Below are 24,732 nucleotides of genomic sequence, written 5' to 3'. Positions count from 1 at the left end.
GTGCTGGGAAAACTGGATATCCATATGCAGAAAAATGAAACTAGACCCCTACCTCCCACCATATAAAAATCAAATAAGGCCGGGCGCGGTGGCTCAAGCCTATAATCCCAGCACTTTGGGAGGCCGAGACGGGCGGATCACAAGGTCAGGAGATCGAGACCATCCTGGCTAACACGGCGAAACCCCGTCTCTACTAAAAACACAAAAAATTAGCCGGGCGAGGTGGCAGCGCCTGTGGTCCCAGCTACTCGGGAGGCTGAGGCAGGAGAATGGCGTGAACCCGGGAGGCGGAGCTTGCAGTGAGCTGAGATCTGGCCACTGCATTCCAGCCTGGGCGACAGAGCGAGACTCCGTCTCAAAAAAAAAAAAATAAAAATAAAAATAAAAATCAAATAAGAATGGATTGAAGACAAATCTGCCACATTTTTCAATTGCTAGTGTCCCTGTATTAGTCTTCTAAGACTGCAATAACAAAATATTATAGACTAGATGGCTTAAACCACAGAAATTTATTTCCTCAGTTCTCAAGGCTAGAAGGTTAAGATCAAGATGCCCATCTATTTGATATCTGGTGAGAACTCCATCCTGGTTTGTAGACCATGTGCACAAGGAAAAAGAGAGCAAGCTCTTTGGCATTTCTTCTGATAAGGACGTCAATCTTATTGGATCAAGTCCCACTCCTATGAGCTCATTTCAACTTAACTTCTTCCTTAGGGGCCCCATCTTCAAATGCAGCCACAGCTAGGAGATTAGGATATCAAGGTGTAAATGTGAAGGGGACACAAACATTCAATTCATAACAATTCTGTTTAAGAATTTGTTTCATTCGATGTGTTCTGCATAATTGGAGTTATCCGCTTCATTTTCTAAAATAATTTATTTTATTTTATTGCTCTGGTCTTTACTAAGGATTTGCTATTCAGCCCCTTTGCAGATGCTCTATGTCTAGGATCAAAGTTTTCACGCATTTATAGCAATAGAAAATCCATCTGAAACGTTCATAGGCAAGAATAAGTCTTGACTGAAGTATAGGCTGAAAACAGATATCCCACCGAAAAACACTATGTTACTTCCTGGGTGTGTTATAAAAGCCCCTATTGGAATCACTGTCTTAGCTTACTAGTGAAAGAATCAGACGAGAAAATAAGTAATTTTTAAGTGTTCATCTTGGTCACCAGAAAACAGTGCTATGTGATTGAGAAGATGAAAACAGTGCTTTTACATTTCTAAGGTCAAATTGCACATGGCTCTAATGAAGGATCTCAAAGACCTTCAATTGCATAAGTGGCACTACGATTGAAAAACAATAGTCAATTCCATGACCATCTGAAGAATTTTGTACAAATCATTTGACCTAAGCCATCTTGTCACCTGAAAAAGTGGGAATAATAATATCTAACTTAAGGTGGTATAAGTAAAGGCAAATAAGCAATGTCTAAGCATATTGTGAATTGTAAAATTCTAAGAAACTCTAAATGAACTCATATTATTAATATTCTCTGAATCAGAATAAATATTAAGTAGCTTCTAATCTCTTGGCCATAATTCACAGTAAGAGGAATTGTTATTCTTTCCTTTAAATCTGTCAATTGGTTGTTAACCTAGGGAATAAGAACTTCTTTGAATAATATTCTCTTATTTTGTATAAGAAAATGAAAAGGAACTAAAATTTTAAATTGATTTCTCAATTAAAATAGAGGAAATGAATTAGAGTATACATTTTCAAGCATGAGAATCTCTTCCAAACTACATATAAAGATTGACTTCTTATGCTTTGAAATACACATTTTTTTCAGAAAGAATAAGAAACTAAGAAAAATGTGCTTTTCATTCTTTTTGTAAATATTCAACTTTGTAAACTAAGATGCAAGCATGTGAAAGTTGAATTAAAAGTGAGCCTAGAATTAAATACAGTTGAAAATAATTCTGCTCAACAGGCGAAACATACTTTACCTCAGGGACGAATATGTCTGTTAAATGTGTATTCTCAGATTTGTGAATCAAAAGACACATCCAAATTTGTATGATGATTGCAGAATTAGCTCATTTTGATATTCTAATTTGAGGTTAAGAAAAGAGAAAAATTATTCTTATTAAAAATGGGAATTATTTCCTGTTTACTAGCCTAATAGTTATTTTGACTGATTTTCACCCATGAAATCTGAAAGGAGTTAGAGAATTTTTACAAATTCAAAGTAAACTGTATTTCAGGGAAAGGGAAATGAGGAAATATGGGAATCAACTTCAAATATTAAAAAACTTAATAGTTATAATTTTTTGCATGACTCATTTGCCATAAATTGTATAAGAAATACTAAATGTACTAGTGGGAAAAACACATCATCTACATATTTTATGCACAGAGAGTCTGTGGAGAAACACCAAGAACATCTATTTCTATGAGAAACATCAAGGAAACAATGTTAAGCATTAAAAAATACTCTCAGAGGCACTTTACACTGTTTTTATACAATAGGCAAAATGTAAATTAAGTCAACACAGTAGGACATTGACTTGTAACTTTTAGCTTTTTTTTAATTTTTATTTTTTTGAGACGTAGTCTCTCTGTCACCCAGGCTGGAGTTCAGTGGCACGATCTTGGCTCACTGCAAACTCTGCCTCCCAGGTTCAAGCAATTCTTCTGCAAGTAGCTAGGATTACAGGCATGCACCACCATACCCGGCTAAGTTTTGTGTATTTAGTATAGACGGGGTTTCACCATGTTGGTCAGACTAGTCTCTAACTCCTGACCTCGTGATCTGCCTGCCTAGGCCTCCCAAAGCGCTGGGATTACATGCGTGAGTCACCGCTCCCAGCCAACCTTTGACTATTTTAAGTGTTCAAGTAGTGAGTTTATAAAAAAAAATTGTGTATTTAATTTAGCTTTTTTGTTAAATTAATGTTTCAGAAAACTTCCCATGAGGATAATTTAGAAATTTAGCCTGAAATATCTTTTTACTTACTCTCACCTTTCATTACCATGTTTTGTGAAGAAATACATGACTCCATCCATAGTAAAATGGTTACTTTTGAAGCCATCAATGAATCATAGTAAAAATAAACATTTTAAAATTGCCCTCTTTATGAAGGGAAGAGAATGGAAGAGTACAATTCATGTTCATTTTCCTTTGAAGTTTGCTATGTGCTATATATTGAACATATGTGTGTAGAATGCTCTGGGGTAAATCTGAAAGCAGAAACAAATCATGACATTTATAACCATTTGCTAACACTTGGCTGGATTATTTTAGGCTGTCATAAATTTGTAGTGGGTTACCATCTGTGTCTCTTTAAAATTTATAACAAGGAAGGAAGGAGACTATGTCTCAAGACTGAGAGTTTACTCTCTGGGCATGAATTTAAGCCATCTATTTTTTGCCCTAAATCAAGGGACTGTGTGTACTAGTGATTTTTCTTACATTCATGGCAGTTACTACTGAATACTAATGCAACTATGTTTTATACTGCAGAATCCATTTTTACATATAGTCTCTATTAGACAATCAAGAAATTCTCCTACTTGTTATTTTATTGTTCTGTTCATGTGAATATAGTTCTTGTTCCTCTCCTGAACCGTATGATTATTACTAAAATTAATTGCAACTAGTTAGTAAAATGTACTCTGTGGGTGTTATAACCCATCTGATGTGACTAATATACTTTTTAGTTCTCACTTCTTTAAAAAATTTGTTCTATCGTATATGAAAGTTTTAAGTCACCCAAATTAGAAATGACAGTGATAATAACTTGACATTTAATTCAATTTTAGCCATCAACTTCAGTACATGAATTAAAAATATAGACACAAAGAAGGAAATGAAAATTTTTATTTCCTTTTAAACAGCATATCCTTCTTAGATTGCTTTTTGAATACTCCTATTACATGTGAAGTACTTGTGAAGTGAAAATATCTCCTCTGAAATGGGCAAAGTGATTATGTACTGATTTCTGTGCTACACTAATTAGCTTTTCAAAGGTTAGCAATTTTAGTTTAGCATTTGAGGGCTCAGTACTTTATCCTGTATTTTTGTATTTCTGTATAATTTTATTACTGGAATAATTTAAGGGCAGTCACATTCTACAATGCCTATGAACATGGCACTTTACTTCCATCTTATGGATCAGTTGCTTAGCAACTATGTGGATGATGATCAGATCTGATATCTCTCTCCAGAAAATGTCAACAACTAAATGGAATAGGTTAGAGGTTTCACAATATTTTAGCAGTTTACCACATATGAAGGATTAGTAAGTAGATTCATTTTCCAATATATTTTATTTTTGTTCCTAAAACCTAAGCCTCCTTTAGAATTACATTATTTGGAGGTTAAATATAACTTTTTACTCGATCTTCAAGTTACTCCTGATAGTTGAAGATTTGTGTCATGTATTAGTTTTTAGATTCATCAAAGTTTTGTAACCAACCAAAAATATTATTTTAACTGAACACCTGTTATTTTCAAAATTGGTTTTTACCTCCACTCAATGTTTTTACTCCACAAAACATTGACAGTCCTAGTCAATGTTTTATAAGTGACCAAAGGTTTAGAAGGTAAAGGAGTTAAGGGAAAGAGATAACAATAATATCCTTTGGTGTGATTTAAGAAAGGAAAATTATGATAGGTTTATTGGATACTATGGATACATAAGATGAAAAACTTTCTAGATATAATTAAGCTTCCCTGAATGCCTCTTAAATATATAGAGTAAATAAAAATGACATTTGTAAAGGCACTTAACATTTTTTCTTAAATCATTTTAATGCAATTAGTATATAATTTAAAATGGAACTGCTACCTCTAGCAATAGCTGCTATGAATGGTTTACCACATCAAATAATACATGCAAGAGACATCTCCAGGGAAAAAACTGACTACGTGACATTTGGAGATGTAGATTTGTTCTACAAAGACATTGTGACAATTTACATTTTGATTTAAACTATTGTATTCATTCAGTTAACAAATACTTATTGAGTATGTACCAGATACAGAAATTGATGCAGAAATTGATGCAGGAAGTGGGAAGGCAGGAAGTACAACAATGTATACAATATATTTTAATACTCTCAAGTAGTTAATTACATGAGTTATGAATTTAGCTTTAAGATTTTCACTGAGTTCATCAGCAAAGGTAATGGCTTATCTAAATAAAGTGATTTTATGTAATAGCTCAAATTAAATTATCTACAGGAATATGTAGAGAATTTTTAGAAATAATTCCACATGTAAATTATAATAGACACATAATGCACTGTATATATAGACAATAGTAAAATTAATAGCTTTTTAAAAATTAGGTATTTTAAAAGACACCAAAGAGAAAACATAAAGGATACCAACATAAATTTTGGCCACGAATTGTAATTCCGGGAGATTTTTAGAATAGATATTATGTTGATGAATAAATTTTCTATATAGGGAAGAAGCAGAAGTAGTTTTTTCATTGAAAAGTACTGATTGCAATGCAGATCAAAATCACATGAGCAAAGATTATTAATATTTTTTTGGCAAGAATTAAAATGTGTGACTAGTCAAATCCAGGGCCTGTGTGCTTGTAGCAGTATTCCCACGTTCCTAAACAGTCTGTGTTCTATTAGTCAATTAGTATATTGATCAAATAGTGACAGCTGGTGCCAAGAGCCTTTGAAGTTCAAGAGAATTATAAAAATTATACACTAGTTTCTAAATTTTAGTGAATATGTTAAATCCTTTTACAACACAATGACTAAAATCAATCTGTCAATATATCTTTATTATTGTAGTGAACCATAAGCATTGACTCATTCAATGGTTTTGTTTTACATTTTTGAAATTATTCTATTTAAAACATATTTTAGACTTATTAAAATGATGATTTGTCATAATGTGCTAAGATGTGATTTGCTTTGAATTAAATAAATACTTTTCTAACTGTATTTGTCCTTATGTTAGTCACATATTCTATGGGTTACCTTTAGAATTAAACATGGTTTCTTCCCTTATTAGAATCTAATGAAGATTATTGTTTTTAAAACCTTAACTCTATTTGTTCCATGTCATTTTTGCATTATTGTTTTCATGAATTTTACTTCTGTCTTATTTTAACTCCATAAGGCATTACTATCATTGCATTGTCAGTAAATAATAATTTATACATATTCACATTTTTACTCTTTCTAGCACTCTTTATTCCTACTTACATTTACATATTTCCTTCCTGACCTTTTTCTTCTTCCTGTATAGATCATTTTTCTTCTTCCTGTATAACTCCATTTAACACTTAGCGCTTCTTTTATAGGAGGTCTTCTGATAGTAAATGGACAGGTTTATTTGTCTGAAAACATGTTTCTGCCTTCTTCATTTCTAAAGAATACTTTTACTAGGTTAATAGTTGTTTGCTTTTAGCACTTACAATATTTGATTCCATTTTCTTCTTAGGAAGTCCACTTTAAAGTCAATATACATGTTCTCTTTGGCATTAGAACTGCTTTAAGAGTCTGACTGGATGCATGCAGTGGCTCATGCCTGCAATCCCAACACTTTGGGAGGCTGAGGTGGGTGGATCACGTGAGGTTGGGAGTTCGAGTCCAGTCTGGCCAACATGGGGAAACCCCATCTCTACTAAAAATACAAAAATTTGTCAGTTGTAGTGGTGCACCCCTGTAATCCCAGCTACTCAGGAGGCTGAGGCATGAGAATTGCTTGAACCCGGGAGGCGGAAATTGCTGTGAGTCAAGATTCCACCACGGCACTCCAGCCTGGGCGACAGAGCAAGACTCTGTTAAAAAAAAAAATAAGAAAGACAGACAGACAGAAAGAAAGAAAGAAAGAAAGAGAAAGAAAGAAAGAAAGAAAGAAAGAAAGAAAGAAAGAAAGAAAGAAAGAAAGAAAGAAAGAAAGAAAGAAAGAAAGAAAGAAAGAAAGAAAAAGAAAAAAAGAAAAATTCTCTTGTTTCTAATTTTCCACAGTATGACTGATATTTGCTGGGATGTTTGTTTGTTTTGTTTATTACTTATTTATTTTTTCTGTTGGAGCTATCTGAGCTTCTTGAATCTGTAGATCTATAGGTTAATGTCTTTCATCAGTTAAGGAAAACCTTTGGCCAGTGTCTCTGAATATTCCTAACCTGGTCTCTCCTGTCATGTTGGAGATACAGATATAGATATATAGACATAGATAAATATGAAAAGAGAAACTAGATCGATAGATATGGACATCTGAGCATGGCTTGCATAATTTTTAGAGCTTATTTTTTCCTGTTTGTTTTAAATACCTTCGTAAGTACAGAGGAATCTTGCAGATGGAGTGGGGAAACTGTGGTATTTTCTGGGAACACCTGGAAGACTGGTACTCACCCTTGATTAATACAAGAATGAGATATGCTAGCTAGTGATTTATAATGTATTTGTAAAGTTTTGCATTTCCCTGGAGGCATCTAAAACTGCGTATCAACATCATTTAGGAATACATGGATCATTGGTTTGCATGTGCCGTAAACAGTTACATAGCCTGATTTTAGTAGTAGGACTAGCAGAACAAAAAAAGATCTCTCAGTAAATACAGTTACATAGCCTGATTTTAGTAGTAGGACTAGCAGAACAAAAAAGACCTCTAAGTAAACTTGTGACTGCACTTCCCTGACACAAAGTTACCATCCACATATCTTGATAATTCATAATCCAATGGAGTAAATCCTGTGCCATTTAGAAAGGAACCTTTAAGGGCTTCACTTGTAAATTTGCAAAATGATCAATAGCTGTCTGTCATTTAATTATCCTGCTGTACTATCAGCGTTACCTTTATGTGAGTACACTACGTAGAAAATGTTGAGTTCTTTTAATCATCCAACCCTAAGTAATTGTGGTAATCTCTGCTTCAGTTTGTATATTTTCTATTTACCTGTTTTAAAGTTTAATTAACTAATCCTACATTCTCTTCTGTCTAATCTACTTTTAAGCCTAGCCATTGTATTTTTGATTTCGGATCGTATATATTTTAGATTTTGAATGACTTTTAATTATTTACAAAGATTTCATTTTTCATTTTGTATGTCTTATCTTCTACGTGCCGAGACATGTTAATTGTTTTAAAATTCTTGCCTTCTAAGACCAATATGTATATTGTTGGGGAGTTTGTTCCCTTTTTATGTTTTCTTTCTTTTAGTCATATCATGTTGCTGCTTCACGTGTCTAGACATTTTGATGGAATGCCAGATGCTTTGTAAACACATACACTCTCTCTCTCTCAAGTTAGAGTCCTCCAGTGATATTTCTTCCTTCAGAGCTGGTTGCCTCTTGCCTTTATTTGGCATGCAGAGCAATCACAGATCCCGATGCCCTTCAACAAATCAGTACAATCAGGGACTGAGCTGAGGCCTAGGTTGCAGTTGGGTAAGACTTATTCTATATCAATCTTGACCCTATTCCTAGGGCATGGCCCTCCAGTGTTTCTTCTCCTCTGCTTTCTCTGAATTTATACTGCTACTTTGGACTTTTTATTGTTTTATTACCCTGTCAAGCTAGTTGTTTACCGATATTGCAGTGTTTTAATTGTAAATGCTGAAGAGTATATTTGAACATCTGATTGGACTAGGTGCTCCCCATTGCTCTCCTTTGTAGGAGATGCATTCTTTACCATTTACCCTTAATATAATTTTATAAATAATTGTTTAGCACCCCCCCAAAAAGGTGCTATTATTCCATTTAGTTAATATATTAACAAGAAAATAAAGGCACCTTTATGATGTTGATTTTTCCTTTCAAAGAGGTGGTGTTCTATTTGTTCTATTATAACTTTTGTTTGGGAGTGTTTAAGTATTTGTCACATACATTTCCCACATCTCTTGCTTATATTTATGCTTATATATTTTATTTTAGTGTTACTAACAGAAGAAATTTTAGTTTCAATTATATCTTATGAATTGTTACTGTTTGTATGTATGAAGACTATTAAAATTTATTTATTTGATGTTAATTTTGTATCTTATTAACTTTCTGAGTTTTGTTGTTATTTAGATTTGCATTTTGTTTTTCTAATATAGTATATTATTATCTATAATAATCTTACATTTTCTTTGAAATTATTGTACATCTCTTTTCCTTTGACTGATGGCATCACTAGACTGGCTAATAAAACATTAACTAGCAGGTGAAAAATAATAATCATTCTCTTTTTCCTGTCCCAAGGGTTTTACCATGCTAACAGTATACTCTGCAATTTCTATTTCAAGTGATTTTTATCAGTAAAGTATGTTGGTTTTGTCAGATGGCTTTTTAGCATTGTAAAGAGATAATTGTTTGATTTTTTTCTCCTAAGAAATATCAATTGTATTAATCATTGTATTAATGTTGGCTTGATTACTATTTATTTAAAATAATTGAAACTTTACAATATGTTAAAATAGTAAAATAACATATTAAAATACCATATAACATATTGAAAATGTCAATACCAAAAATATCATAGCATGCTGAAAAATAATACAGCATTTTGGATACGCTGCTGGATTTTTTGCTAACAGTTTTACCTAGAATCACTCAATCAATAATCATAAGTGAGACTTTTTTCTTATGATTTCTTTATCTGATTTAGAAATCAATGTTACACTTCCTTAATAAAAACAATTTGGAAATTTTCTTACTTTATCTATAATCTGGAATCATTTAAGAAGTATTAAGATTTCTGGAGTTTTAAATTTTGGTATAACTCTTCTGTGAAAGCATCCATGCATGACACCTTTATTGGTGTGGGGGATAAGAAAAAGGCAGTGAGAAATTTCATGATTTTATTTTAGTTCTATGGCGATTTTTCTGTTTGCAATGTCTTTCTATGTTTTTGTTATTTAATATACATTATAAAGTTTATTTGAAATTAGTTGCACAAATTTCTGTTTCAAGAATTATTTCTTCCCTTTGTTATTATTTTGTATACTTGTGTTATTTTATTCTTTTGTGATTTCCTAAATTCCATATTTGTGCTATGTCTTTTTATGATTTACTGGGCTAATAGTTTATTTTGTCTATTTTCTTTTTTAAGATCTGACCTTTTATAAAATTTTAATATTAGCTCTATTAGTCCTACATTTATTCATTTAATTTTTTAACCATATTAAAATATGTTTTTGTATTTTCCATTACAGTACTTTTAGTTCTTTTTGGGAGTGGGGGAAGTAGTATTGTCATGTTTTTTTTTTTATTTTTCTAGTTTCAAGAGTTAATAATTTATCTTCCTTTTTCCATTTTAATTAATGTAACTAAGCTTTGCATTTTTCAATGATCATTGCTGTAATTAGGTTTCATAGATTATGATATTGGCATGTTTATTATCATTTTTCATTAAACAGTCTACAATTTTGCTTCTTCTCCGGGCCCAAGCATTATTTAGCGTAATAACACTGATTTGCTCTAGGAGGAATATTTTAGTTTTTATTTTGCTATTATTTTTAGTTTTTATTATATTCTAATTAAAATAGTATTTGTCTTACTGCTACCTTATGTAGCTTATAGTGTTTTTACCTAATGCATAATGAACTTTTATAAATGCACTATGATTACTTAAGAATATGGTACATTTTCCTTTATCAAGCTCTAAATAGCAAACTATACCCTGTAGCTCTATATTAATAATTACACTAACAAGTAATGTTCTTACATTTGCTATCTTATTTTAAAATTCTGTCCATTTGACTTAGTCTTTGACTGAAAATAGTTTTTTATGACTTAATTTTTATAATTTCTATTTCTACTTATTTATTCCCCAATTTTCTGTAGTTCCTGCTTTACAAAGGAGATTTCTACCTTATTTCACTTGACAAATATAACTTCTTGCATGTTTTTCCTGTAATCTGTGGTCTTTAGATTATATAATGTATTGCTCTTCTCTGTGTCAGTAGAAAATTTTTTCTTGAATTCTATTATGTCTTTTATTAGAGTTATACCTTGTGTGAGCAAAAAGGGTTGAACTATTGAATGAAACACACACAAATAACAAATCTTACCATAACCAGACATTTCTAATGATTCAAACAATACAGGTAATCACAGGCTGCAGGCTAAGCATTCTTTTCTTGGAGAAGTCCTATAGTACCCATTAATTCCCTTTTTTCCCCTCTAATAGGATATATTGTGGCTTCAGCTTTCACAGAGGTTTGCTATGATTGATGAATGTGGAAAATTGCATACAGGGAGCCACTTTATTCTGGAGCCTCCCCATTTTATTACAAAGTATAATTAGTATCAATTATACTCTTTGTGTGGCTATATCCTTTCTCCAGACAAGGGTGCCTCATGCATCCACAAAATTCAGTTCTGTTAACTATAAACAATACAGACAGACCAGAAATATCCACTCTAATAATTATGCACAGCAGTTTAAGCTCTTATATCACAAATGAATAATAAAATCTGATGAGTATTTCAATTAGGAAGGATGATCATTTTTAGACTGCATAAGTGCTCAAGAAGTTCTGAAATAATTTATCTATGAAGACATTGAGAACAGAATCTTATTAGGGCTTTTTAAAATACAGAATTCAGACATGCTTAAAAATATAAGCACGTTGTTGGACACCAAAGATAATAATAATTAATGTAGACAGGGAAATTGAACTTTAGAGAACATAGATATTTTTGTTGGTACCAAATTTTTGTATCTGAATGTAGCTAAGAGCAATTAATACATTTATTTATTTTAAAAATGTGAGCTTAACTTTATTTTGTGCTACAACCCTGTTGTCTTTTAAGGGGAGGGAATATTTACCATCTTTCACTTTTCAAGTACTACAACACACACAAGTTTCAAAGTAGCAATGAGTATTTAATATATATTATTTTAAAAAAGTATTCCAGGGAGTTTTAATGGTATATAAGTTTGTAAAACTCTAAGAAGCCTAATATAAACTCACTCCAAAACTCTTAGATTCTTTTTCTGATGTACAAGTCATTAAATTGTAAATTAAAACCCACCTCTTCATTTTTTCTTATTAATACTAATATTACAAATTATAATATTTTGAGTACTATATTTTTCTAATGAGGGGGAACAGTTTTATTTTTCCTCACATATACTAAATATATAATTTCCTTAGAATATTAGGAATTCAATATCAATTAAAAGTTTGTGATCATATTGCTATTTAAAAATTTTTAATTGTGATAAAATACATAGAACATAAAATTTACCACCTTAACTATCTTCAAATGTAAATTTCGGTGACATTAAGTACATTCACATTGTTTTGCTTTCATCACTACCATTCATCCACAGAACTCTTTACCTTGGAAAAACATAACTTTGTACCTATTAAACAACAACTTCCCATCCTTCTTTCTCTCTAGCCCCTGGCCACCAGCATTCTACTTTTTGCCTCTATTAATTTAACTACTGAGGTACTGCATATAAGTGGAATTATACAGCATTTATGTCTTTATGACTGGCTTATTTCACTTAGCACAATGTCCTTAAAATTTATGCATATTGTAGTATGTGTCAAAATTTCTTTTATTTTTAAGACTGAATAATATCCCATTGAACAGATATACCAAATTTTGTTTACCACACGTATTGATGAACACTTGGATTGTGAATAATGTTATCATGAACAAGTGTTTACAAATCTCTTTCTGTCCTTATTTTCACCCCTTTTGGATATATATCCGGAAGTAAAATTACCTGAACATATGGTAATTCTATTTTTAATTATTTAAGGAACTTCCTTTTACTTTTCCTATAGTGACTACACAGTTTTTCATTCCCACCAACAGTGCACAAAGGGTCCAATTTCTCCACTTCCCACCAACAATTATTTTCTGGGCTTTTTTGTTTGTTTGCTTACTTGATTTCCTTTTGGTGTTTTTTGTTGGTTCCTCTGTTTAGAGTAACTATTCTAATGGGTGTGAGGTCATATCTCATTGTGGTTTCAATTAGCATTTTGCTAATGATTAGTGATATTGAGCATCTTCTCGTGTGTTTATTGGTGATTTGCTTATCTTCTTTAGACAAATATCTATTCAAATTCTTTACCCATTTTTTAAAAATTGTGTTGTTCGTTCATTTTTATTGTTTTTAAATTGCAGCTCGTTATATACTCTCAATATTAACCCATTGTCAGATGTGTCATTTGCAAATATTTTCTCACATTCTTTGGGTTGCTTTTTCACTCTGTTGATGGGTGCCCTTAGATGTATGGAAATTTTAATTTTTCTGTAGTTCAATTTGTTAATTTTCTTGCTTTGTTGCCTGTGCTTTTGGTGTCAAGTTTAAGACATTATTGTCAAATTCAGTGTCCTAAACTTTTATCCTACATTTTCTTCTAAGACTTTATAGCCTTAGCTCTTACATTGACCCTTTAATTTTGATTTAATTTTGAGTGTGGGGTAAGTAAAGGTCTAACTTTATTCGTTTACATGTAGCTATTCAGTTTTCCAGCACCACTTGTTACAAAGACTGTCTTTTCCTTCATTGAATGATCTTGGCACCCAAGTTTAAAATCACTTGACCATGTATGTGAGGGTAATTTTTGGAATATCTATTGTATTTCATTGGTCTATATGGCTGCCTTTATGCCTGTCCCACTAGTCTGTTTTGATTGCTGTAGATTTGCAATAAGTTTTGAAATCAGGAAATGTGAAACCTCCAAATTTATTCTTATTTTTCATAATTGTGTGTGTGATACCTCCAACTTAATTCTTCTTTTTCAAGATTGTTTTAGGTATTTGGAGTTTCTTGATATTTCAGGTGAATTTTAGGACGCATTTTTCTGTTTCTGCAAACACACACACACACACATTATTTGGTAGAGATTATATTGAATATGTAGATCACTTTGATTAGTATTGACATCTTAACAATATTCAGTTTTCTAAATCATGAATGTGAAATGTCTTTTTATTTATTGGTGTCGTCTTTAATTACTTTGGCCAAAATTTTGGAATTTTCAGCATATGTCTTTCCCTTTCTTGGTTAGATTTATTCCTAAGAATTTGTATTATCTATCTATCTATCTATCTATCTATCTATCTATCTATCTATCTATTTTTTGAGAGGTAGTCTTGCTCTGTCGCCCAGGCCGGAGTGCAGTGGCGAGATCGAGGCTCACTATAAGCTCCGCCTCCCGGCTTCCCACCATTCTTTCGCCTCAGCCTCCAAAATAGTTGGGACTACGGGCACCCGCCACCACGCCAGGCTAATTTTTTGTTTTTTTGGTGTGTGATTGTAGTAGAGACGGGGTTTCACCGTGTTAGCCAGGATGGTCTTAATCTCCTGACATCGTGATCTGCCTGCCTCGGCTTCCAAGGTGCTGGGTTTACAGGCGTGAGCCACCACACCCGGCCAGAATTTTTATTATTTTTGATGTTACTGTAAATGAAATTGTTTTCTTAGCTTCTTAATTTTATTTTTGAAATGTTCATATTAGTTTATAGAAACACAACTGATTTCTATACACTGATTTTGTATTCTGTGACTTAGCTAAATTTGTTTACTAAATAGTAATTTAATTTACTAAATTATTTAATTTTTGTGTGGAATCTTTAAAATTTTTTACATATAAGATCATGTTATCTATGAGTAGATTTAATTGTATTTCTCCCTTTCCAATTTGAATGCTTTGATGAAATTCTTTTAATTTAAATATCATTAAAGTAGCAAGTCCTTTCATTTCTCTTTAGAATTCAATTTAAGATAACCACAAGGCAACAAAACAGAAGAACCTTTTATCCAGACTTAACATCCACTTTGAAAAAATTATCATAATCCCATGAGTTTAGTTCCTAAAATCATTAATTTATCATTTAAAAAATCTCTGCTTTTACTGGTATATGTGAAATGTTCATAGCTGCCCTCTGGCCCACACATAAACATTGAAACTGCAACATTGCTCAATATTTATGATGGTTTATACTCTAAATGAGCTACCTAGCCTAAGTTACGTTAACTTTCTTTATATATTTTTTAAAGATGTGGAAAAGACTATGAGTGCAATACTTTGCAAAGTGGATGATTTTTTTCCTGCTCCAATTTGGGTCAGGTTTTCTCCAAAAAAATAAATATTTAGGACTCAAGCAAGGCAATTATCACTTCTCAGCCTTTTGCCCAAGATCAAGTAAAGTAAAGCACTTGTCAATGGTGACCCCCGAATGAACCTATATTTTCTACATTTGCTTCATCAAGGAATACAGTAGTGCTTCTCTGTCATCTCTAAAAATATACACTATTTTTATCAAGGATATTTTATGGCAATTTTATCAAATAATACACATTTGTATATGAGATGTATGCCTTTGAAGTGTGAGAAGGACATGGTCAACAGTGAATTTATACCTGCAAACAGTTTGCATGAATCCGTTTTAATATGTGTGAAAAACTGATACATAGAACAGGATGAATTAACTATACGAATTAATTCAAACCGTATTTATTTTAGTTTTTCACTAATATGACTATCAAGAATTTTTCCTACAGATACATTAGCACGAGCATGCAAAGGTATATATAATACACGTCTATGTGCACAAAGAATATTTCTGCAGTTCTGTTGAAGATACCAATGTTTTGAAACAGCCCAATAAGTAAATAATAATCATCAATAAATTAATAAATCTCTATAAAAAGGAAAATGTGTGAGATAACTATTCATTTCAGAAAATATGCATTGAATGATTGCATTTTCTAAAAATATTTATCTGTTCTTGTCCATCTAAATGTTACCTATTTGTATATGAGCATCAATATGATATTGCTTTAAGAAACAAAAGTCTTAGATGCATAAAAGCTTTTGATATTGCTACCACTAAGGAAGAGTTTTGGTGTGAAAATATCTAGAAAAAGTTATTGTAATTTAGATAACTTAAAGTATATAAAACTTTAACAATTTAAAATATAGCTTTGTAATATATTTTCTTTCTGCTGTTGCTGATGCTAGGTATGAGGACAAGACCTACATATACACAGGTATGAGTGTAAATCCACTTGAAATGACTTTTAAAGCACTTATTATACAATTCTGGTAAAGTTTATGAATAAGCTTAATGTAAAAAAATACATTCTCAGGCAAATAGCCATGACATTTTTTAAAAAGAAAACATAACAAAAACAAATGTACCATGAGTAAGTTTGTATCAGGTATCTGTTCTATCCTGGATTTAAAAGGATCATTAACTTCACTGCAGAATTTAAGCAGGTGGTGTGTAGAAAGAACCCCATCTATCAAGAATAAACATTTTAAAATATATGAGTCCATTGAGGTTCCTTGTGTAAACATTGTGTTCAAGGAGCTAGAAAAGTAAATTTAGTTATTTGATTTGTGTTTGCAGCTAACCAGGTGGTGCAGCTAGACTTTTGTCCTGAAAGAACAGTTTTCTGCTTCTGTCTCATTTGCAACATATGCAAGCTAAAGTAACAGACAGCCTGACGATTTCTGCCTGTGGATCAGCCCTGACCAGCTTCAGATCCTCACTCCTTCATGGCTCTAAGAAAACTTCTAACCCCTGTACTCTACTTTAAGGACTATCATTTAGCTGTACTTTTGCTACATTTAAGCAGTGGTGTGCTACAGGGAAAAAGAGACCTCAGCCAGCCCTGATTTGCAGTGTTGCCATGTAAGTGCTCCCACCCTGGCTGGTTTCAAGCTACCAATGTGCTGTATCTGGATAAATACGGAGTTGGGAAGAGGTGTCAATAATCAGCTCTCGTAAGCCTTTGCAAGCTGGCTCCAGCACATCACTGATTTAAGACGCATTTAGTCTCCGTTTGCTTATTTATACAACATGAAACTACAATTTTGTTATATTCTTAAAATGATTTTTTATTACATACATTACACATGCACACACACCCATAGAAGTTTGTGTATCTGTGTGTGTATATTTGTATATGTGTGTGTATCTGTCACTCCATATATATACACACACACACACATATATATGTATGTATAGATGCATTTTTCTATCCTTTTCTTATTCCACAATGATATAATGTCTGGTGATATTCTAGGAAGAGGTTGATGAGAAAAGCTTGGTCCCAAAAAGAAGATGACCTGCAGCAGGGCCACAGCTGAGTTACAGTGGACTCTTTTCTGTGGTACGAGCAATACAAGTCTTTGTTGTTGCAAGCAACTGGTTTTGGGGAGTCATATGTTACCCCTCCATAATTTACCACACCATATGTAAGATACAGCCTCTATGACCTAATGGAGATGGCCTGGGGAAGCGTGAGAGCCTGGCAATAAAAGAAATTCAGGTTAAAATATACTAGTTGGAGGAAATAATCTTTTCAAAATTGGTTCAGAAAATGTCCGGCAGTGTAGTCCCTTGTATTTTGAATTATACTTTTCTCCTAGTTACGTAACTGGGAATTCAAAATAACAGTGACAGCTTACAATGCATTTTTAGGTATGTAAGAAGTTATTTTCACGAAGGACTTTACATTGCAATCCCAGCTCAAGTAAACATTTATGAACAAATCGTCTAACCTTGGTCTTCTTTCTAAAGCACCTCTGAATGAGGTATGATATGCAATCTTTACTTAAGTCATCATAATCCCTTTTACAATGAGAAGTCTAATGCATACAACAGACTTAAGTGTACTGCTGATGTTTCATCAAGATGAGCTTTAAAATAATTACCCTAATGTCAATGCTTTCTCTTATAAAAACCTAAGATCAGTCTTCCATTGCCTGCCATTCCTTGTTTTAGCCTAGCCTTTTGCACCTTTTAAATGATTGGGGTAGGAAGGGTATTGCAGACCTTGCTACATTTCAAAAGGAATCACCAAAGCTTCCTAAAGTGCCTCACAATTCCTGTCATAAATATGACATGATACATACAGGCATATTGAACGTGGCTCTCCTCCCAGCTTCACTCATTTGGCTCCCGTCCTAGAGTCTTTGTCAGTCCCTTATGCTATCTCCCCATTTTGGTTTCACTAATGTCTAGTGCATTTAAAACAAACAAACAAACAAAACTTCATTAAAACATTTTTTAAATAATTTTTTCCTTAGTTCTACCAAATCTGTAGTTCAATTGTTGTAAAAGCAGTGAGGGACAGTGAAACTTACCTGGGGATCTTTATCCAATTACACAAATCTTTAAATTCTTCCCAAATTTCTGAAGTGATATCACTATATTACACAGAGAGTTACTAGGTGTAGATGAAGAATCAGATGAAATTAGGAAAAAACTTCCCAGGTGATTTTGGTAGGCCCATTTTTCACATCACTCCACCCCTCACTGCCATCGTCCTTTGGGAATCACGAGTGTTTTAATTCTGTATTTCCCAAACTTGGTTGCATCAAAATCACATGAAGAGATGAAAAACAACAGCAACAACAAAATCAAAAACTCAAAACAATGTTTAGGCTCACTGTGATGTACTAAATTTCAGTCTCTGGAGTTGAGGCTGGAAACCTGGACTGTGAATAGCTTACAACTAATTCTGATGTAGATTCACTACTTTTAATTAGGCCTGTCTCCCCAGGAAAACAGCTGGGTAAAATTCTCACTCTGCCATCTTTGGCTGAAGGTCCTGAGGTCTCAATTTCAGAGCTATGATGGGAATCACTTCTAACTAAGTCTTTTATCCTATCTTCCTCCCTGACTGTGACTCTTTCACTTTTAAGAATTTGTGATTTCATTGGATCCTCTTGAATAATCCATGATAATCTCACTGTTTTCAAGTCAGCCAATTAGCAAATTAATTTCCATCTGCAAACTTAATTCTCCTTTGCCATGTAACCTATTTACAGGTTCTGGTGACTAGGACTTGGAAACCTTTGATGTCCACTATTCTTCCTATCACACTCCTTATAAAATGGATAAAAATTATTTTGAAAATTTCGTTATGGGTGTGTGTTCCAATGTGTGTCTGTGTGTGTGTGTAGGGGGGCGGTGTGTCCATGTCCTGATACAAAACATAATTTTTACTATGGGTACTAAACAAAACCAAACTACCGCAAATACGTCTATTGATCCAACTGCCTATCTGTCTGTCATTTACCTTTCTATTTTTCTGTCTATCTGTATATATAGAAAACCACTAGGGTATTATTTTAACCTTTTGCTTTCTTTCTTCACATCTAGGTTTTTTCTGAAGAAAAAAAATATGTGAATTCAATTTCAGAAGTAGTCTGAAATAATACAGACAGTCTTCTTTAATACGGTAGTCTCTATATAGTAAAACTTGTCTATTATATGTAGTTTACAAAACTCTCTTTGTAAATAGAGTACACATAGTTCTTAAACTGATTTACCCTTGAATTTGGAAATTAAAAGTAAAACAAATTTACTTTCAAATTGATTTGAGATTGTATGTAATGTGAAATCATTTGAAAACATCAGAATTAATATTTCAATGGGAAGAAAGAAATACATTTAATACCACATACGTATTAGTTAATAGAAATGTGTTTTCCAGTGATGAAGACAAAATTAAAACCATCAAGATCGTAAGTTTTATTATTTACTACAGGGAAACATTCCATTTTTATTTTATTATGTATCACTAGATTCAAAAGAAAGTTACTATGTGGATAAATACAAAGGGAAACATAATTTATGTAACATGATGAACAAATTTTCGGCACTTATCAAAAAATACCCAAATTTGATATTTTCAAGTAAATATTATTTTGTAAACTCTGAATAAAATTAAAGTTATAAACAATGGAATATTGACATTCAACTGGTATGCCAGGTTGCTCTGGTAAACGTCAAACCCTTCACAGGTTTCTTTTCAAAGGATCCATATGTGAAAGTTAGTTTTGATATAACTAAGTTTATATACTCTTAGGGTTTAATTGATCATAGAAAATATGAACCATGCTGTGATATTAAAAGGTGTACGATTTGCTGCTGACAACAGTTGGCAGAACTTATATCTTAAAATGATTGAGCACTTACTGAAAGCTTAAGAACATTTGTCATTCATGTGATTAAACCTTAAGCATTTTCTCACAAAGGACAACAAAAAGGCAAATAATGTTTAAAGAAAAACTGCGAACTGAACACAAATTAATATAGATTTAATTTAATTATAATTTCTAACTTGTTTAACTTGTTTAACTCTGTTTCTTCCTTTAATTCTCTTCAAGGTGCCACCAGAGAGTCTTATTTATTTGTGAAAAAGAATGTGTTGCAGATAGCAAGTGGTGGGAAATCGAAGGCAGAAATGCTAACATTCAATTCAGAGAATGGGGAAATGTCATATATAGAAGTATGTTTCTATCTACGATCTGTAAGTCCTATCATTGACTTGAATATAAGGCCAGCAATTAGGACAGTAATAAAATTCTCTTTTTCATTCTGGCTGAGATTTAACTATTTTAGTTAACTTTGGAAGCACAGCCGTTCCATGGCTGAAATATCTGTTGAATTACCAGTGTTGTTGCTTTATGCTGTTGAGTCTAATAAACCCATAAGCCAAAGCGAAACTGTGCACAAATGCCAATTTGACATCTATCGCAAGAATTTAGGGCCAAATACGTTAAGGGCTGCCCATTTAGTAGTAGCTCGCGTTTATTTGGAAATTGCTTTGCCAAGATCTATGTAAGGTGATTAATGTACGTTGTCATTTAATTTTCACAGAACTATTTTTACTAGCATTTTGGAGATGAGAGAAAAGGAAAAAATATACTTTTTTCTTTTTATATACTCATAATAAAGGCTGGACCAAGATTTGAAAACAAGAACTGAAAAAAAAATTGTTACATTTTGATCATTATGCTATTCTAAAAGTGTAAAGCAAGTATGCTAAAAATGAAGTACAAATAGTTCTTAAATCTGCTTTACCTTTGAATTCAGGTATTGAATGGATGTAATTGTCTTTCTTTTTTTATTTTCCAGCTTTATTGAAATATAATTCACAAATGAAATTGTGTATTTTACAGTGCATGGCATAATCTTTTGTTATACATATACGTTTTGAAATAATTACAATCAAACTTGTTAACATAACTATCATCTCACATTGTTACCTTGTGTGTGTGGTGAGAGTACTTAAAATGGACTCTCTCACCAATTTCCAAGTATACAATACAGTATTATTAACTGTAGTCATCATGTTGTACTTACTCCTGAACTTACTCATCATTTTTTTCAATTCAAGTTTTATTTAGATACATATGCAGGTTTATTACATGAGTATATCGCATCCAGGTAGTGAGCGTAGTAGCCAATAGGTAGTTTTTCAACCTATACCCTCTGGTCTCACTTCCCCCTCTAATAGTCTGCAATATCTGTTTTCCCCTAGTTTATGTCCATGTGTGCTCAATGTTTTGCCTCTACTTATAAGACAGACCTGCATGTTGAACATAAGTCAATACAGTATTTGGTTTTCTGTTCTTGCATTAGTTCACTTAGGATTATGGCCTCCAGCGCCATCCATGTTACTGCAAATGATATGATTTCATTCTTTTTAATTGCTGCATGGTGTTCTGTGGTGTACCTGTACCACATTTTCTTTATTCAATCCACCATTAATGGGTACCAGGGTTGATTCCATGTCTTTTCTATTGTAAACAGCATGGCAATCAACTTACTTACTACTACAACTTTCTACCCTTTGGCCAATATCTCCCCATTCCCTCTACTGCAGTCCCTGGTTGCCACATGGGTACGCACAGAAAGAGAGAGAGAAAAACCCTCATATATATGTAAGGAGTCTATACAAATGGTTATCTGGCTGCTGATCTGTCCATGTTGTAAGGAAACTATATGGAAGACAAAAAAAACAAAAAAGTTACTGCCGGAAAGTAGGTGGAAAATTCTCAAGAGCTCCCACAGACTTATTGACTTTTTATGTTCTCATCAGTAAGATGGAAAGACCTCCTACTACATGGAGTGTCAAGTAGAAGTAGGGTCCTCAAAGAGTATTGCCTTCATAGTGAGGGGAAATTAGCCTTAAGCTAAAGACTCCTCTGGATTCACCCTAACAAAGTTTAAAAGTAAGCTTTAAGGTTCCAAACTGAGTCCAAGTAACTCAACTACATTGCGGTAAAAGCCTAATACTCTTTGAAGAAATACAAATATATCATCTAAAAATATAAATCACAAAATCTGACATCTAAGAAAAGTGATCAGGCATGCAAATATACTAAATATAATCCATAATCAAGATAATATTAATTAGTAGATACATAAGAATAAGTGACAGAATTGTCAGATAAAGACATTGAAAGAGCAATTATAAATACATACCACATATTCAAAATATAGCGAAAAGCATGAACATAATTAAGCGAGTAAGGGAAGTTATAGAAAGATCCAAATTAAACTCCTGGAGATGAAAAACAAAATATCTGATAAAAATACACTGGGTGGAGTTAGCTGCTGATTTAGCATCAATGAAGAAAAGATTTTTAAAAAGTACATTTGAAGATATACAATAAACCAGTACAAATTAAAACGCAGAGAGAAACATGTCTGAAGAAAAAATGAACAAAATATTATGGGAGGAAAAAAAATCAAGCAGTTTACTTTAGATGTATCTGGAGTCCCAAAAGGAGAGGAGAAATGGGTTTGGGTGAGGAAGGGGAAGCAAAATATTTGAAAAGCTAATAGCTGAAAAGTTTCCGAATTTGATGAAAAGTATAAATTTATAGTTTCATGAAATATAATGGACCACAAGCAAATATGCATAAAAAAACACCATAAAAGTACACCATAATCACAGCAGAGGAGCCAAAGAAGTATGCCTAAATGTGGTATTTGATTCTTTCATATATGAGCACAGTATATCTTTCATAATGGTAGAGTGTACAGGGGACCACCCAAATTATCTTTCATATTTGAATCAGTATTTCAGGTATCAGAACACTGAATCCTAAGAAACTCTATTCAAGCAAGAGGCCACTTTTTGCCATATACGTACCCCATCTAGATACATACAGATATCTGCTGTTTTCTATTCGCTAAGTTCAGTAAACATGATATCACCAATGCATTGAAACAACATGATGTTCTATGGCATGATGAAATGATCATTATCTCTCAGGAGAGTTGATATATACTTGAGAAAAACAGAAACGTGTTCTGCTGTCCCCGTCTACTGAAAGCAGAATTCTTCTATTCATTTGTTTGAAGTAAAAATTATTCTCCAGTTAATACCTGTGTACCATTTTGTCCTGTGTAAATACCATATTCAATTGGAGGCATTATCTAATGTTTAATTAACTTACATTAATTTTTCAAGGAATAAATATCTTTTTTCACAGACAAAACAACTGAATAAAAGGATCTTGTAATAAGTTTCACCAACTATTCTTTTATTTAATATTTTATTTAGGCAGTAATCTTTGTGATATACCTGGAGATTTGGTATTGTTTCAGGCAAGCCTCTTTAAACAGAAAATTAGGAACTATTTCTGTTGGCATATAAATGAAATATTTTGTTTGCAGTATAGTCAGAATTATTGAAAATTTTGTAAAATTTTACAATTAAAATTGTAAAATGTCAGCTTTACAATTCACAAGTGAATATCTTAACTATTTCATGAAATGCTTTGTAGTCATTCTACATTTACTTCAGAAACTTGTTGGATCAAACTCTAGGTCTTAATTTTGTCTGTATGAGCCCTGGAGCTTAAAAGTTTAAGAGATTCTCTTCATGAAATCGTAACAAATCTCTGGATCAGTCACTATCCCTGGAGATAATTTAAAGTGTATAAACTGGTATTTTATTTCTGTTTTGCACAGGACAGCCTACCTTGTATCTACCATACCTATCATATTTTACTATGTCATTTGTCGTTCCACCTATTCAAGTTGTTTTCAAAGGACAATTTATTCCAGCTGAACACAAATGATAATGTCAGTAATCAGGGTTTAGCTCTATGTAGCATATGGAACAACAGCTTCCTGTCCTATAACATCAATCAGATTCTCACTGACTTCAATAAAACAGATTACATTTCCATCCAAAAACATCTATTACATAGACGTACTTTTGGTATCAAACACAATATGAGTTGCGGGCAACAAAAACCACACTTTAGCTATTTTAAATAAAAATGGCTTTAATATAAGGTGTCAGATACTTACAAATAATGAGACGGGCTGCCAGAGCAAGGCCTGAACTGAAACCAGCAATGACTCCCCCACAAATATGCACTTTGGCCCCTGAGGACACTGCTATATCTGTTAATAAATCATGATGCTCGTTTCTAAACTGTTAGCTCCAAAGTTAGCCACTTTCATCAAAACCTGGGAATGACGAATGGATCTCTACAACAGCTGGTTGTGGGAACATAATGCCCTACATGGAATTTGGGAATTGGGAAGTTGGGTCTGTTAACTTTGGTTATAGGAAAATGCTACTTTAGCTGTGATATGGGAGCAGAAACTCCCTACCAAAACAATCTGCTTCAGTAGATCCTTCATTGCTCCAATAAATCCTGTTAATACAACACTGCCTAGTGTACTTAGACAATGCTGCTTCTCAACTCTAGGAAAAGCACCCAGATCTACCATGGGTACTTCTGATTCAATGATTTCAGTGAAATCCTGGATTTTATTTCTAGGATTTTATTTTTAATTCTGTTGTTTTACATGTTTATATAAATAGAAACCATTTACCCACAGCAGTTTTTAAAAAATATGTCCATCCATAGAGAGCATTTATGAAGAGTCTGGATGCAAATAACTGGATTGTCTTCTCCATCTGTGAAGACAACTTTGTGCATATTTATGTTCTGTAGTTTATACCATTTAATATATTTTTGTTTGTTTTCCAAATATATCGTTCATAAAGTATTTTAACAATA

This window comes from Macaca mulatta, chromosome 5, assembly GCF_049350105.2.
Source record: "Macaca mulatta isolate MMU2019108-1 chromosome 5, T2T-MMU8v2.0, whole genome shotgun sequence".
In the NCBI taxonomy this organism is placed as follows: domain Eukaryota; kingdom Metazoa; phylum Chordata; class Mammalia; order Primates; family Cercopithecidae; genus Macaca; species Macaca mulatta.
The sequence above is the reverse complement of the archived record's forward strand: the minus strand, read 5'-3'. Positions refer to the sequence as shown.